Source organism: Geotrypetes seraphini, chromosome 6, assembly GCF_902459505.1.
Source record: "Geotrypetes seraphini chromosome 6, aGeoSer1.1, whole genome shotgun sequence".
NCBI lineage: Eukaryota > Metazoa > Chordata > Amphibia > Gymnophiona > Dermophiidae > Geotrypetes > Geotrypetes seraphini.
In genome coordinates, this window is record NC_047089.1 from 153,674,339 (window position 1) to 153,692,178 (window position 17,840).

General features: G+C 41.3%; 1 protein-coding gene across 1 annotated transcript in view; it reads left to right on the top strand.

The window, feature by feature from the left end:
- Positions 1–11,267: 11,267 nt before the first annotated feature.
- SLC5A7 (solute carrier family 5 member 7) overlaps positions 11,268–17,840 on the top strand; it is a 336,327-nt gene continuing 329,754 nt past the window's right edge. Inside the window, exon 1 of the mRNA XM_033949058.1 lies at positions 11,268–11,313. The gene's annotated coding sequence lies outside the window, so the exon portion shown is untranslated. The remainder of the gene's footprint in view (positions 11,314–17,840) is intronic.

A 17,840-nucleotide genomic window follows, 5' to 3' on the forward strand; every position in this document is an offset into this window, starting at 1 on the left:
TTCAAAGGATTCTTTTAAAATTATTGCTATACCACCCCCTTTTTTCCAGTTTCTCGATAGAGGTATTATTTTGTAACCTTGGGGTGACATTTCTTTCATAATCATATCGGTGTCTGACACCATCCATGTTTCAGTCAAAAATAGGAAGTCGGGACTCATTTGCGCCAGCCAATCGTGCAGTATTTGAGCTTTGTTTCTTACTGAACGGGTGTTCAGGTAATATCCCTTTAGATTTTCATACTTATTTGGGGTGGGTGTTCTAAAGCATTCTTTTTTTTTCAAATTTCTTTCCTTGATCTTGTTTTTATGGGGTTTGAATGAATTTCGAGCTCTATTAACCACGGGTATTTGTAACAGGCCTAGCTTTGAATAATCATAAAGGAATTGGTGTGGGCCAGGAAAAATGAATAGGAATTGGGTTGAGGGGTATTTCATCGTTACACCAGAGTACCTTCTATAACATTTTAAATGTTGAAAGTCGCCATTTTTGCCTACTGTTTAAACTGCTTGGGAGAAGAGGAGTAGAAAATCAGGTGATAGACAGGGGAAGGTGCAATACGATAATATCAGCTATATCAGGAGATAAACAATTGCAATACTGTAGTATCAGCTATGACAGGTTATTATACTTATCATGATGTTTTGGAGTCAATCATGTTCGTCGCTTCACTGGTTGTCGCTTCACAAAGGCGCACGCGCCTTTGCCGTGCGCCTTCGCGCCGAACAGCTGAGTGCCGTTGGTGCCGCTCTCTTCTTAAAGAATCCCCCGCTGGTTTCGGGGGAGGGGCGGGTCAGCACACGCGCCCCTGCAGGTTTCGGGCTCTCCCTCGACCTCTCCTCGGCATTTGACACTGTGGCTCAAGACCTTCTTCTCAAATGACTGGAATCTATAGGTATCACCGATCAGGTCCTGGCCTGGTTTTGCTCCTATTTTTCTAATCGATCTTCACTAGTTTCATTTAATACTATTTCCGAAAAACTCATCAATAATTTTGGAATTCCCCAAGGGTCTATTCTTTCACCCCTCCTGTTTAACATCTTTCTGGCTCCCTTGATGACCCTTTCTCAGTCCATAGGATTCAATGCGTTTGCTTATGCAGATGACATTCAACTTCTCTATTCTCTAGACCCTGAGAACCCATCAGGAATTGAATCTATTAATCAGAAGCTTAGACAAATTCATTACTGGCTCGATACAAATCAGTTGGCACTTAACGCCAATAAGTCCAATGTAATGCTCTTCCCTTCAAAAGACAAACTTCATCACCCCATTACTTTGGTTGGCACTACCCTTCGTGCAGTTACATCTATAAAGATATTAGGGGTCATCTTCGATCATAAATTATCTTTCCACGAGCACATTAGCAGCATAATCAAATCCACTTTTTTTAGATTATGACAAATCTGCTCAGTTTCCAAATGGTTAGAACCCAAATCTCTTAACATCTTAATCCACTCATTAGTCATTTCCAGAATTGACTACTGTAATGTTTTGTTCACAGGAATCCCTCTTATAAAAATTAGGCGCCTGCAACTTATCCAAAATGTCTCTATTAGACTCATATGGAAAGCAAAGAAATTTGACCATATTTAACCACTTCTCAAAAAATCTCATTGGCTGCCGGTGGCACATCAAATAACCTACAAGATATGTCTACTAACCCTTAAATCATTAATTTACAAATCTCCTTCATTTATTGACAAAGTCGTAATACCTTATGCCCCCACCCGATCACATAGATCTAATGATCAACATTTGATGGTTGTCCCCTCTATTAAATCCATTAACACAAGGAGACAATATATTTTTTCAGTTGTCGCTCCACAATTGTGGAACTCCCTTCCAATACATATAAGGGAAGAACGTCTCATTGATAAGTTTAAAAGCAAATTAAAATGCTTTCTTTTTTAAAGATGCTTTTGACTGCTAGCTTTTTATAGTTAGGACACGCCTTTTAACTCCAACTTTTGATCTTTTCTTTTTTTTGTTATATCCCTCCCTATTGTTATATCCATTACCCATCTATTGAACATTGTATTTCTTCCCCTCTCTTCCCTTTTGGCCCTGTTAAGTGTTGTGTCTATGTTATTTGTATTGAAGCCTTGCATTTGTATTTGTTGATGTATTATTTTTAGACTTGTTCATCGCTTTGTATTACAATTAAACGATTCATCAAATTTTAAATAAACTTGAAACTTAAGTGTGGCAATTACGAAGTATAAGAGAGGGATAAGATAGAGGAAAGGAAGATAGCAACAGAGACAAAAGAGACAGCATACACTTACATCTCTTGAGAGTACCTTCTTTTAGGCAATAATTTATTATTATTTTTTTAAATCTTTATTGATTTTCCATATATCAACAGTGCAATACAGAAGTATATAAACATATAATAAATCAAGAAAAGCATATTCATCTTACAGACATACGTGATCATTTAAACCCACCCACCCATCCAATAACTAGTCAACAAAAACATAAATGCATAGATTCTTTCAATAACCTGTCCCTATTTAAAAGTAGTAATGTAATCCCACCCTCCTCCCACCCACCTGGATGTATGTATTCAAAGGGCTAAAATTAAGATAAAAGTATCCCTTCCCCCACCCTCATCCTTTCCTCGATGTTGTCGCCCACTAGGCCTCTAGTCAGGACAGCAGAGGGCGCTGGTGGGGACTAGATTCGGATCCCTGGCATGTTCCCCTTAGGAGTAAACACTGGCCCAGGAGCCTGCCCAGCTCCAGCCGGTATCCTGGCTGTAGTAGCCAAGAACACCACCATACAAAACAAGTAGTGAGAAGAAAAAGTAGTCTTTATTTAGCCCTTTCACTGGGCTTAAAGCAAAATAGTCAGGCTGGCAATTGTAAATCACAAAGACAATCCACACCACAGTTTTCATGAAACTCAAAAAGAAAACTTTGCAGAGAAATATGCAATGCCACACAGAAAGAAGATACACCATAAACTGCACCACTGAGTTGTAGCTGTTTGCAATGGCTTGTGCTGCAGGTGGTCTCCCTGTAATGGCTTTATGCTGGTAAGTACTTCAAAGAAAGGATGGTTGTTCCTTTTCCTCCTGGTTGAAGTGGTAAGTGTGGTCTGGCTTGCACAAAAGAGAAGAAATTCACATTAGCATTTATTTAAAAAAACCTCAAAATAAATGCCAATCCTCTTGGTCTGACTTCTAGGGCTCTTGAGCCTTCTCCCCAGGAACCCATTCCCAATAGTCCACACCTGGCTGCAATTACTGCCAAACTGAGCGGTAGGGAAAAAACTTCACAGGCAAAAAGAAATGCAGGAAAAGAAAAAACTCCAAAACACTGATAGGGGAAAAGAAATAAAACTCCCCAAAGTCAGCTTCCTGCTTCCTCCTATAGAAGTTTCGGCTTCCCAGCCCCAGTTTACACCAAACAGGCAAAGGGGAAAAAAAACCCCAATTCAAAACAGTTCAAAGGTTTCTTTCAGGGACCCACCTACATAACTTCAGGAAGGTAACTGACTGCCTCTGGCCCACAGGTGGTATCCATAGCTTCCCAATCTGGTGGTTCCCTGGAGGTTTGTGGTGAAGCCAGTCCCTCCTCAAGCATGTCTACCTCTTAGCCCAACCATGGCTCAGCAAGGCACTGCTTTGCTCCCTTGGTCCTTTCCACCAGCTCCTTCTGCTGCCTCCAGCACTGCTCCTGAAGCTGTTTCATCTGCTTCTCTTGCTCCTCCCCCGGCTCCTCCTCTAGCTGTTCCAAGCCCTGCATTTTATGCTTGGAAGAGCCATGCCCACTGCACCTGGAACGGAGGAGGGGAATTGATTCTCTAAGCTGAGGAGCCTGGCTTCCTCCATACTGCTTTTTAAGGGACTGTCTCAAAATACCAGGCTTCTCTTTAAAAAACAGTAAACCTTCTTGACTCAGCAATAAATCTTTCCTGAGGTCTCCTTTGTGTGTGGCTAGGTAACCAGTCCCTGACTTGTTCAGCTTCACTGCCTGGGGAGTAGCCAGCTAACTCCTGACTATGGCTACTGAACTGGTCAGCTCTTTTGGTAAGGGACCGTAAGTTCCTAATGTTGCCTTTTCTTGGGAGTAAGCCAGCACTGGTGCTGGGTTGGTCACAATGTGCATGAAAATAAACAAAAATTAAAGACAAAAGACAACTATAATGAAGAAATAAAAGATGTCAATGGTCCCCAAACCAATTTAAATAAATTGCTATGCCCCAACATGTCAGCATTCATTTTCTCATATCTATAGCTTGAACATAAATTCACCCACCAAAAAGGAAAATTATATTCATAGGAGAAAGTTGTGGGAGTGTCCTGTGAATATACAAGTTGTTAAAAGATTCCAATCACCTATTGCCGCCTAGCATTTTCTATTCAGTGCGGCTGAATTTTAGATTGTTTGGTTTCCTGAGGCAGGAGCACAAAACATGTTCACGTTGGAACCAAGAAACCAAGCTTCAAGTTAAGAAATTTTGATTTTTTTTTTGATTGATTTATAGTTTATTTAGCACTAAGTTATACTTAAAAGTATGAAAGATCTAGCAATGATTGGGTGGTGAGGTGGTATGGGGGGGTTTCCTTAAAAAAAAACTCCTCCATATCTCTGAGCAGATCTTTACATATGTATAGCAGCTCTTGAACAACTTTTAAGTGAAACTAGGGGTAGTGTTCTCTCTTTACACAAAGATGAATGTAGGGCAGAAATTGAAAAAGGAGAGAAAAACAGCAAATGGATAAGAAGGTCCTGGATACACAATTAAGAGCACAGACAGAAGGAATTGCAGCCAGAGACTGGGAAAAGATGGTTAGAAAAAATAAAATTACCAGACAACAAAGGTAGGGGAAATTATTTTATTTTCAGTTTAGTGATTGAAATGTGCCAATTCTGAGAATTTACATCGACTGTCTATCCCCTCCTTTTACAAAACCGCAATAGCAGTTTTTAGTGCAGGCTGGCACAGAGTTTCTACGCTAAAAACTGCTATTGCGGTTTTGTTAAAAAAAAAAAAGGGGGGGTATATTTTGCAATGTTCAGGAAGAAATGCATTTGTTTCTGTTTCTTTGGGGTTGTATTGCATGCAGAGTCTTAAATCTTAGGATTTTGTTTGTATATATTAGTACTTTTAGGGCTCCTTTTTCCAAGGTGTGCTAGGGTTTTTAGTGCATGCACAAAATTATCGCGCGTTATAGCACGCGGTAGCCAAAAAGCTAATGAAAGGAGGCAGTAGTGGCTAGCACGCTCGGGAATTTAAAGTGCACTATTGCGTGCGTTAAGGCTCTAGCGCACCTTTGTAAAAGGAGCCCTTAGTTTGTAATCCCGTACGTGCATAGAGGTTATCTGTGTTCTGCATGTATGACCAAGGCCAGGTGTTCTGGTAGGAATGAAAGTTGAGAAACATACAGTGTGCTTTGTGTAGTTTAATTTTGTGGTTAACCATTATGTGTTGTTAATAAGATTATATTGTGTGTATATAAACACACAATATAATCTTCCAAAACATGAATGGAAAAATTGGTATTACAATTAGTACTATTATGGGGCGAGGTCTGGGGCGGAGCTTGGGCGGGATCTGGGGTGGAGCTTTTGGGCCCCCCCAAACAAAAAAGCATTCCGCTGCCTATGCTGGGCTTGATGGACCTTCAGCCTGTCACAGTTTGGTAATTCTTTTTTTTTTTTTTTTTATTTATTTATAATTTTCAAATTAACAAATCAAGATACATCTTGTACAGAAAGTGATTACAACAAAAGAACAAATAAAACATAATGAATTATATAGAAATCAAATATTTGTATAATCTCTCAAGTCCACCATTTGATCCATGATGTGAATACAGTTTGGTAATTCTTATGTTCTTAATCAAGTTTCCATTCTCTCAGACTCATTTGTTCCATTCGGTCCTACATAGACAAAGTCTCCTTTGCTACTTTACACATTAGTTACTTCAAAGCTGAATTACTGTAGTATTGTCTGTGTAGATCTCCCATTGGTGTCTCTCATGAAGCTTCAAACTATTCAGCATACTTCAGTCCGACTACTGACACATGCTCATTTCGATTACATTACTCCTCTATTGATAAAACACCATTGGCTCCCAGTGAAATATCGCATAGAGCACAAATTTCTTACATTGGCCTTTAAGATGTTGCACACTGGACTCCCTTCCTACTTAGCCTCCTTTATTATCCCATACCAGCCAATACGTTCACTTCAATCTGCTTCTTCTCACCAGTTAACTACTGTCTACTCCTCCAGTTCACATGACTAGACTTTCTTCTACAAGCCACTCGGCTTTTCTTTTATTTTTTCTTTGGTGCCATCATTGTGGAATTCTTTTCCTTCTGAACTCTGTTCTGAGATGTCATATCTTAAATTTCTTGCTCTCCTCAAAACCTTTTTTATGAGGGCCATTGGTCAAGAGGGCTGAGTTTGCTGCCAGGTAGCTCTGTTGGATTGGAACAAAAATGCTTGTTTCCCCTTTCTTATTTATGATATATTTCCTTTCTGACTTTTAATTTGTAGACCACATTGATGCTCGTTGAAGGGTGATCTATAAAATTCAATAAACATAAACATTTACAAAATTAGTAGTACGTATGTGTAAACTTGAAATCTATTGATAGCCCTTAAAGTTTTCTCATATTCACACTACGGCAGTTTACATGAAAAAGGTTGGCGATCACTTCTTAAATACTTAGACGTCCTATTGAAAATGCTCCTCTCAGTGCCTTCTGAACAATCTAACACCATTGAATTTAAGGCAGAGGTATTTTTTTCAGGGGGGAGGTCACACGTAGTTGTAGTACTGCACTGTATCTAGCTCAAACACATATTTGATGAAAAATCCTTGTCAAATATAAGAGAATTGTCAAGAAGAATGTTTTTGAAATATGGTTTGTATATTAATCATGTTTAATACTGCGCTTGACATGATCTCTAAAATACATAATATTATAACAGATGTCAACAAAAATTCCAATGACCAAACCATTCTGCTAAATTCACCAATTCCAGGACTCTATGGCCAGTTCTGGTTTTGAACTTACAACCTAAAGCAGTGTGATATTTGTAGTCCTACCCATTGAACTCACTGCTTCAGTCCAATAATACAACAGGATAGGATTGCTAGATTATTAGGACTGACCTAAAATCTTCCTCTTGAATCTGGGTAACTTGACAGCTCTAGAAATTTTCCATATTGGCTCCAGTCTGTCTGTATCCTTTCAGAGGCTCCAAAGAAGTCCAAATATTATTTTATGCTTTTTCTTTTTTCTTTTTTTAGGTTTATACCCTGAATAACTTGTTTGAAAAATCCCATCCTTTGGCCTTCAGTCTCATTCTAAAAATATCAGATTTTCGGATGGTTTATCCTTGATATCCCTGTAACATTAAACAGAAGACCTATCGCTAATAACTACCGAGGCCTAATAAAACTTATACAGCCAGAGCTCAATCACTGTTCCACAACTTCCACTTCTTCTGCCAGCAGTTCGTATATACATATCACCTGGTGGCTTGAATCAGGAGCACACTCAAATCACCAGCACCCTAATACAGAAAAGTAAGTAGGGGGAGAAAAATGTACCACTTGAGTAACCACTGAGGCTTCATATACTGTACATTTAAGGATATATTTCAGCTGCCATCCTATATCTCCTCTCATCCTAGATAGTTGTTGCTGTCTTTCTCATTAGTACGCTGCTATCTCTAGCAAAGGAAAAGAAAATTCAATGGAATCTGCAGTAAACAAACAGCAAGCAAAAACAAAAACTGCAGACCATGTGCAAGATGTAGGCACTGTTTATTACAATATTAATGCAGTATGGTAAATATACCACCTTATTACCAACCAGTGGACCCAACGATAGCGATGCAGTGCTGCAATGTACTTTGGAGCCGGAACGGCATTTGTTTGATTTGTTCAATGCGGTTTGTATATACCTTATCCACCACGGACCCCTGAGGAAGGTGTTATCCGAAACACGGACCGTGTTGGGTCCACTGGTTGGTAATAAGGTGGTATATTTACCATACTGCATTAATATTGTAATAAACAGTGCCCACATCTTGCACATGGTCTGCAGTTTTGGTTTTGGTTTTTGTTCTTTAGCAAAGGAGCATACAAAACTCCCCACTTTGATCATACTCAGCACCTATCCCCTTCCAGGTCTAAACACAAAACTTTATAATAATCTAAAAACCTACTATTTATGTTGTACAAATGTCTATATAACTTGAAATCCACCCTCCACCAGCTCAAATCCTGCTCCAATTGAAACACGTACGTTTCAGCTGTTCAACATATATGCCCACTATGACTCTCTAAATTAAGAAAATATATATCCATATATGTAGTCTGTACCTACTGCTGACTGCATATAATAAGGGTATTATTCTATATAGGGAACTAGAAAGTAGGCACCAAAAAAGTAAATGAAGGGGGAGGGAGGCAAGGGTGAAGGGGATAGTAGAGAGAGAGAGGGGGGGAAGAGGGATGCTTGCTGAATTCTCAGGTGGAGCTCACCCTAGGTAAGGGAGCAGTAGGGAGGGAAAAGAGAGGGAGAGATGCTGAACATGTGAGAGGATAGAGACAAAGAGGGACAATGCCAGGCATGAGGGGGAGAAACAGAGACACAGGGGGCAATGCTGGATACATGAGAGGGATAGGGACAGGTGAAGCTGGATAGGGCAAGAATAGGGACACAGAGAAGAGGGATGCTCAATATGGTGGGAGGATAGGGACAAGGACACAGGGTAAATGCTGGATAGGGCAGATAGGGGAGGGAAAATGGATGGTGAACATGGAGAGAGAAGAAATGCCAAATGGACTCAGAGTCACTGGCAAAAGAGCAGAAATCAGAGACTGGGCCAACATGATTAGAAAAATAAAATGACTAGACCAGCAAAGGCAGAAAAAAAGGAATTTTATTTTCTCTTTATTGATTAGAATGTGTCTGTTTTTAGATCTTATACCTGCCAGTTGGTATTAGACATGGCAGGGGCCCATGAGAAAAACCTCCAGCATAGTAGTAGTAAATCTCTAGCTGTGGGTTTGGCCACCTTTGGTGTCTCTGTATTCTGCAGTATAAAATGCATGCTAACAGGGAGCAGGGGTAGGGGGGTGATCTGTCTGTTACATTTTGAAAAGTATTACTGATAGAGTTATGTATATTTGGGATTTTGTAGCTAAGACACAAAATTTAGCTGTCTCTATGTAAGAGAAACCGCCTCATGCATTTTTACTGTGAAGAGGCTGTAATTTTATGACAGGCCATAAATTCCTTTGTCTAGGTTTTCAGGCTGCTCCGAGAAATCAGAAACAAAACCTAGTTTCATTTACTGGAAAAGATGTGATGATCCTTATTTGGAGAATCTTTCCTGTCTGTGTACGTAACACTAATAATGCACAGGTACTATTGATAAGAACTTTGTGGAATCAATAAAAAGGACCGCAACACTGGGAATGGCAGAGACTCCGATCTCGCTGCGGCTAATTCAGTGCTACATCTGGATTCTCTTTGAGGCCTCCTGACTGATTTATAACTGTGTGTGTATGTGTGTTATCTCTTTCTCCCTTCACCCATGTGGACGGATAGAGCCTGGTGTGTTTATGGTTTGGTTTGGAGGGCAATTTTACCCAAGGGACTCCGGTCAAATAGTAAGAATGTCCATTATCCCCATATACCCCTACCCCACCCACTTGTACATCCTCTTTGCAAATGAGTGCTGAAGAAATTGCACACAAAGGAGCTGATTCTGTAAGCGGCACCTGCCATGGCAGGAGCCTAGAAAACAGGTGCCTGCTGCATGTCAATCACGGGCAGGCGCTGCTTACAAAATCACGGCTAACAAGGACCCTAGGCATTGGAAATGTAGGCCAGGGTTTTACAAGCCTACATTTCTGTCGCCTAGGGTCCTTGCAGAATCATGGCCAGTGGCACCTAGTGATGCTTAAGTCCAGCGCCACTGCTAAACATATATACCTCCAGGCTTCAGCGCCACTAGGCGCTGTTGTCCCAGGTGTCAGACCTAGAGACCACTTGGCAGCACCTAATTTTTTGTTATAAATGAGTCTTTAATTGGTTTTTAATGGCACAACCAATTATTATGCCACTTAAAATCAATTAAAACACTTAAGTTATACGCTGGTATGCGCCTGCCGGTGCCTTACTTTCGGTGACTTTTTTCAGAATCCAGCCCAAAATGGCTTGTAACTCACATGCATTACTTCAAATTGGTGACAGCTGTGATAGTTAAAGCCAATTATTGATACTTTCTGACAATTAAGGCCCCCTTTTACGAAGCCGCTTTAGGTTTTTTTATTACCAGCCACAGTGGTATTATCTCTGATGCTCATAGAATTCCTATGAGCATTGGAGCTAATACTGCCATGGTCGACGATAAAAAAAGCCTTGCACGGCTTCGTACAAGGGAGGGTAAATATGTAAGACATGCACGTAAGTTGAAGCATAACTGAATGCATCATTGTCAGAGAGAGGGGTAAGAGGTAAGTGCTTTTGGAGTCTGGCCCCTTAGCACGTAGGACTCATACGCATTCTGAATGCTATATTATAATCATTTAATAAACACAATAAAATATGCATTCTCCCTCAGCAGAAATCAGCTTTATTTCTTATTTAGAGAGAAGAATGCATGAAATTCATTTGCTCAGTCTCCTAAACCCAGGCAAAAAATAAATTAAAAATCATTAAAAGAGCATGCATGGTTAAATTAGTTCAATTACTAAATTGAAAGCCTATATCAAAAATACTTTTTTTTAGCTAAACACTGTCATGTTGAAAGAATGTAGCTCCATTTTCCCTCCTTATTATAATATTATTCTTTCTTGGCAAAATAAGTAACAGATTGAAAACTGTGAAAAATGTTCCTACACCAGCGGCAACAGCATCTGGCAGCCTCAACAGTCAGTTCAAGCTTGCAAGTTTTAAAGTAGCATTACCACAGGTGCTTTTAAAAGGACTCTATAATGACTTACCACACAAGGCTATGATTTTGGATGCAGCGTGTTTAAGAATGTAGAACTTTTGATCTTGTGAATTTAGTTTTCCAAAAGTGAGAGCATGGCTTCTGATCTTACTTCGTGCACGAGACTTCTGCAGGGCCATGACTGTTACACCATATTTGGAATAGAATTTGCATCTTGGCATTAGAAGCCAGGCTGTCACAATTGTAATACTGTTGGAATAAATTAGAAGGGCCTCATCGTTCTATACTGCTGACCACAAGAGGCAGGGATGCTGCAGAGACAGATTCCTTGGGTGGAAGAAATTCCAATCAGCCCAGAACAGTAACATTTACAGGTAGGATCCAAGGTACAAATATAGCAGTTTACAAAAAGAGACCTCTTCCCCGTCCAGCCTCCCTACCTCAGAATTGAAACTGCAGTCTTTATTTTACAAAGTAAGAAAGATGGGACCTAACCAATGGGGAAAAAATGACCAAGCTCATTAGTGGGCACGATTTCTTAGCCAGAGGACTTGATAAGGAGGACTGCAAGTCAACCCTCATTTAAACATAGATGAGGGTTCAGTTGGTGACTTTTAAAATAGCCCACATCTTAGAAAGCATGCAGGCACTTTTACTGCGAGTGCTTTGTTGCTGATTCTGAAAAGAAATTTGACTAGCATAAGGTACACCTACTAAAAGACCCATTGTGTTTAACAATTCTTACTGATGCAGGTAGAGGGAAAAGCAGAATAAATATAGTTTTGGAAAATGTCTTATACAGTACATATGCTATTTTACTCCTCTGTTTCATACCTAGCGGTCATGACAGCCATTTTTAATTCAGAGCCACCAGAAGCAGGTTCAAGTGTGGTTTGCTCCTGTCTGGACAACCACTAAATAAGCAGGTCTATTAAGGGAGTGGGGTATGCTGAGATGTGGGAAGAGGGCTTCTATTAGAGTAGGCCCCAGAGAAAGCCTTTAATAGAGGTGGGTTTGGGAGGGGTTCCATTCATGGTAGAGGGGTAGGGCCATGTTGGAGGAGGGATTCTTGTGTGAGAGGGGCAGATTATGTGTGTGGAGGGGGGGCTTCTCTTGTTGAGGTTGTTGGAGGAACGATTGGAATCAAAGGAAGAATGGAACATCCTTTTTGGTAGGTCCCGTCAGATTAGAGTTATCAGACATCAGGGAAAACCCGGACATGTCCTCTTTTTAAAGGACTGTTTGGGTGCCCGGTCGGACTTTCCAAAACCCTGTAGTTTGTCTGGATTTTGGAAAGCCCCGACTTCCCAGCCACATCTGGAGGGCCTCTGAGCATGCATGGATGATGCCACATGCATCCTCTTATGCTCGGAGATCCTCCAGACATGACCCGGAGGTTGAAAAACAAAGATGGGGCAGGACTAGAGGTGGAAAGGGCTAGAGGCAGAATGGGGTAGGGCCATGTGTCTGGGTATCTCCGCACAAAAATCTGCTAACCCTACGTCAAATATACAGCCCTGACCCACATAAGTGCATTATGTGGGTCTTGACTGAATGTTTTTGTTGTTTTTTTAAATTTTATTTATAACTCGTCTTTTCCAAAGCGGCTCACAATGTAAACATACATAATAAAAAATACATAAAATACATGTAAAAGCACAAAGAAAATAAGCGACCAGCACTTACACAAAAGCAGATGCCTTAATGCTCATATTTCATATTACAAAATAAATGTCTCATCAATAACTTCTTGAACCCATCAAAATTACATTGCTTTCTAATGTACAAAGATAGTAGATTCCATTCTTGAGGTCCCCTACAGGAAAACATAGTTACATATGAGGTATTTAGTCTCAATTCCCTTACAGATGGCACAAACAAATCACCATGATGGACAAAAGCACAATTTTGATAAAGGGACATAAGCCTGAATAGTACCCACTAAACTTGCAGGAGCCAAACCATTCAAACACAACTATACCATCACAAGCAGTCTGAAGTATATACAATCTTCTAACTTCAACCAGTATAGCTTCACGCAATATTCCATGACATGTTGGCCAGGAACTGCAAAAGCTCCAGCAGCCCAACTTATATTCTGCTCAATCACTATATGCTAGGCAGTTTACAAAGTATAAGAACATAAAAACATAAGAATTTGCCACTGCTGGGTCAGACCAATGGCCCATCGTGCCCAGCAGTCCACTCCCGCGGTGGCCCCCAGGTCAAGACCCTGAGACCAGCCCTACCTGCTGTGGCCGGGCCAGTCCCCGAGTAGGTGGGAAGCCCTGGCTCGAACCACAGTTAGATTCTTTGTAGCGCCTTTTATGTGGCTGGTAGAAAGAAAAACCCGGATGCCGGATCTGATAGCCAAAATCCACCAGGTTTATTACTGTGCTCAGCAAGAAAGCAGAAAACAAAAATGTTAAATTGGGCAAAGGTTGCCCCAATGTCTTTTGGTGCTATCACCCATATCTTAGTCCAAATCAGCTTGCACAGAGTTATGGGGTCAGAATCACTTTGTTCTTGACAACAGAGAAGAAAGGCAAAAATCATATGCAATTAGCCAAGCAAAACAAAATGTCCTTAGTTGCCTCACTGATCCTCACTTTCCCTCCTAGGGAATTGTTGGCAGCTCCCAGCTAGCGTTTCTTTTCACTCACCCAGTCGGGCACGTCCCACACTTGCACTTGAAGTGGTCACTTATTTCTTTCAGTCCCAGTGGCACTAAGTTAATAACTTTGGTTTTTCTTTTTCTTTAGAATATCTGTTTTCCATGCCATTCCCTCCCGGGGACATGCACAGTTCCGCCTGTTGATCTGTGCAGGGCAAGCCTCCCTTATATAAGGTCTCCAAGCCCTCCCAATTATGCCTTTTACTTCCCCTCTGGGGTCCACTTTTATAGAGCATGGAAGAACATACTTTAAACCACGATTTCTTTAATGGGACAGAGCTGCCTCTGCCCTGCTCACAGCCTTGCTTTAACTTAGGATTCAAAGTAACCTGGACTGGATTTCTTCTGGGCAGGAGGGAATCCTTCACACATCCATTCCCCCTATTTACATGTCCTCCTCAAACACATTCTCTTCAGGAACACTGTTCATCTCCCATTCCTCATTCAGGGACTCAAGGCTGTGTTCCCCTGCATTCATCTCCAGCTGTTCCTCTCATCCTCCTCTTTGCCTGCCTGCTAATTCTTTAGCAACATTTTCTCTCTGAGGGTAAACTCCCGGGTCTCCCTCCCATGACTTGCTAGGCAAGGTACTGTACTTCCCAGGGATTCCACTTCCCTTCCTGCTGGGCTGGTATCCTGAAAACGTTCTGGGCTGGGGAACAGGAACTCTGTGGAAGCTGCAGTCATGGCGTGTGCCTGGGCTCTCTTGATTAGAGCCACCTGAGCTTCCCTCATTACTCTCTTTGCTTCCTACTTGAAGCTGTTTGGTCGGCACACCCCGAGGGCTAACTCCACCCCCTCCAGGGTGGAGTTTCTGGGCTTGAGGAAAGGAGTAATAGGGGAAAGGATTGGTTTTCAATGCCCTCCCCACCTGGCTTTTAGGAGGTGTTATAACCTGCCTTTCCTCTTTCCTTCCTGGCTGAGCCGGCCGTCCTGGCTCCATGCCAGGTTTTGCAGGGTCCTGGGCTATGTGCTGGAAGGGTTTAGCAGTCCTTTTCACTGGGACAGGAGCTTCCCTGTCACACTGCTTACATTTTGATTCAACAGGAACCCGTCCAACCTTGTCTAAAATCCATGGAGGGTGTTTTCCCCTATAACAGCCTCCAGAAGAGCGTTCCAGTTTTCCACCACTCTCTGAGTGAAGAAGAATTTCCTTACGTTTGTACGAAATCTATCCCATTTCAACTTTAGAGAGAGTGCCCTCTCGTTCTCCCTATCTTGGAGAGGGTGAACAACCTGTCTTTATCTAATAAGTCTATTCCCTTCAGTATCTTGAATGTTTCTATCATGTCCCCTCTCAGTCTCCTCTTTTCAAGGGAGAAGAGGCCCAGTTTCTCTAATCTCTCACTCTACGGCAACTCCTCCAGCCCCTTTACCATTTTAGTTGCTCTTCTCTGGACCCTTTTGAGTAGTACCAAGTCCTTCTTCATTTACGGCGACCAGTGCTGGATGCAGTACTCCAGGTGAGGGCGCACCATAGCCCGATACAGCGGCATGACAACTCTCACCGATCTGTTCGTGATCCCCTTCTTAATCATTCCCAGCATTCTGTTTGCCCTTTTCACCACCGCCACGCATTGCGCGGACGGCTTCATCATCTTATCGACCAGTACACCCAAGTCTCTTTCCTGGGGGGGGGGGTCTCTCCAAGTACTGCCCCAGACATCCTGTATTCGTGCATAAGATTTTTGTTACCGACATGCATCACCTTACACTTATCCACGTTGAACCTCATCTGCCATGTCGCAGCCCATTTCTCAAGCGTGTTTATGTCACTTTGCAGATGTTCACAATCCTCCTGCATCTTCACTACTCTGAATAACTTCGTATCGTCCACAAATTTAATCACCTCACTTGTCGTACCAATTTCCAGATCGTTTATAAAAATGATGCTAGAGGCCCCGACCTACCTAGACTTCAGAAAACTTCTCAAAACACACCTCTTCCGCGAACAAGACCCTTAATCCTCACCCCCCGCATACACTCCAACCCCCCCACCCCCACATCCCTCTCCCCCCCCTCCTCTGGTTTCCCACACCCTCCATTTTATCTTCTCACCCAACTACGATAAACCTGTGCTAAAACTACTTTGCTTCCTTCCACGCTACCTGCAATTCCGACAAAATTTTTGTAAATCCGGGTTCAGACCGGATCCTAATGTAATGGATGTAAACCGCCTAGAACTCTTTGGGTATGGCGGGATATAAGAACATAATAATAATAATAATAATAATAATATGTTGAAGAGCACGGGTCCAAGCACTGAACCCTGCAGCACTCCACTGGTGACGCTTTTCCATTTACTCCCACTCTCTGTTTCCTATCTGCCAGACAATTTTTAATCCACGTGAGTATTTCACCCTCGATTCCATGGCTCGCAATTTTTAGAAGTAGTCATTCATGCGGAACCTTGTCAAAAGCCTTCTGAAAATCCAGATATACAATTTCATAAATTCATCATAAACAATAACCACCCAAATAATCCCCTCCCCCCAATATCAACCAAACACAAAATCCCTGAACCAGCTCACACTTGGACTGACTCCAGAAAAAGCACACAGTGCTACCAGTAAGTCTTGCATCAGTCTTTGTGCCATTTGTGGAAGTGCCTTCTTTTTTAAATGACTGTTTAATTGTTTTTAAACTATGTGATCAGTTATCGTGTTGCTTAAAGGCCATTAAATCAATTAAGTTAGGTGGTGGTAGGTCTGCTACCGACGTCTAACTTTTCTGAGTGTGGAAAAATTGGGCTTAACACACATAAAAGACTCGCTTAAGAGTGTGCTGTCACTTTTTACCACAGCTTGATAAGAGCTCTTTAGGATGCATTGAATGTATTGAAAATTGATTATTTTTCTGGTTCAGTTTTATTTAAGAGAGGAGAGGAACTGTTATTTCATCTTTTTGTATCATAAGATTTATACTGTGATGGTATTTTTTTGTGAAAATTTGATGGTTTAAAGTTGAGTTTTTTCTTAAGACCAATGATTGTACTGAGCTGACTGGTCATTGCCTGAGGTCATTTTTGGTATGTCATGTTATTTGTTGGCTCATATCCAGACAAATTCTCCTAAGCGGAGTTTGGGGCTGGTTACAACAAATACTCAAAGCAACATTTATTTATTTTGATTTCTAGCCCGTCCTCCCTGAAACTCAGAATGGGTTACACCAGGACATTCACAATGCAGACATTATACAAAAATGGAGACATGACAGGCCTTAGGGAAGTGGGTACGACGGGAGAAAATTGTTGAAATTTCACAGAGACTAAGTTTGAGATTGGTCATTAAATACAGGGGCACAAAGGCGGGTTACAGAAAGGGGGAGTTAATGCAATTTCAGCAGTCTGAGTAGTGATATAGTACAATTGGTCATGTAATAACAGTAGTAGTCGGTGCAGCATTAGTATCATGCAATCAGCATTAGCTTCATCAGCGTTCAGTGTGATGATAGTAATGGTTGATGCTATATGAGTTGTATTGTAAATCATTTATTCCTTCCAGATGTAAGTGTACATTTTGGGAGTCTGGTTTGTTCTTAGCATAGATTTCTGGTGTGATGGATTAGTGGGTGATATGTTTACATCATGTTGCTAAGTATTTGGTTCAAATTTGGGTCGGGCTATAATCCCGGACGGGATTTTTAGAAGAGCCATGTTTTTAGGGATTGCGAAACAGAGCGGATATGGGGACAGTGTGGGTCTCTGTTGGTATTGTGTTCCACATTTTTTTCCAACTTGGTAGCCAAAGGAGTTGTTATGTTGGCTCTTATCTCTTTCAGAGATGGAAAGGATAATATCAGGCTCTGCTTTTTCAGTCTTCCAAGCAATTCTGCGTATCTGAGGAAGCTTTCAGGGGACTCTTCGTGTAGGATCTTGAAAACTAGGCAACATGTCTTAAATTTGATTTGTTTGTCAACAGGGAGCCAATGCAGTTCAATCAGTAGTGGTGTGACATGTTTGAATTTCAGTTATTAGAATGTGAGCCTTGCTGCTGTGTTCTGTATTAGTTGCAGTCTTTTCTTTTTCTTCTTTGATAGTCTTGGGAGAAGTGCATTACCATAGTCTAGTATTGCCAGTATTATTGATTGGACAAGTATCCTTTAGTGTTGGTGGCATATGACTCCTGAACTATGTGTTTTTCGAATGTCAATGAATTCTCTAGGGCAGTGTTTCTCAACTTCTTCAAGCCAAGTACCCCCTAAGTCTAACAAATATCAACTGAGTAC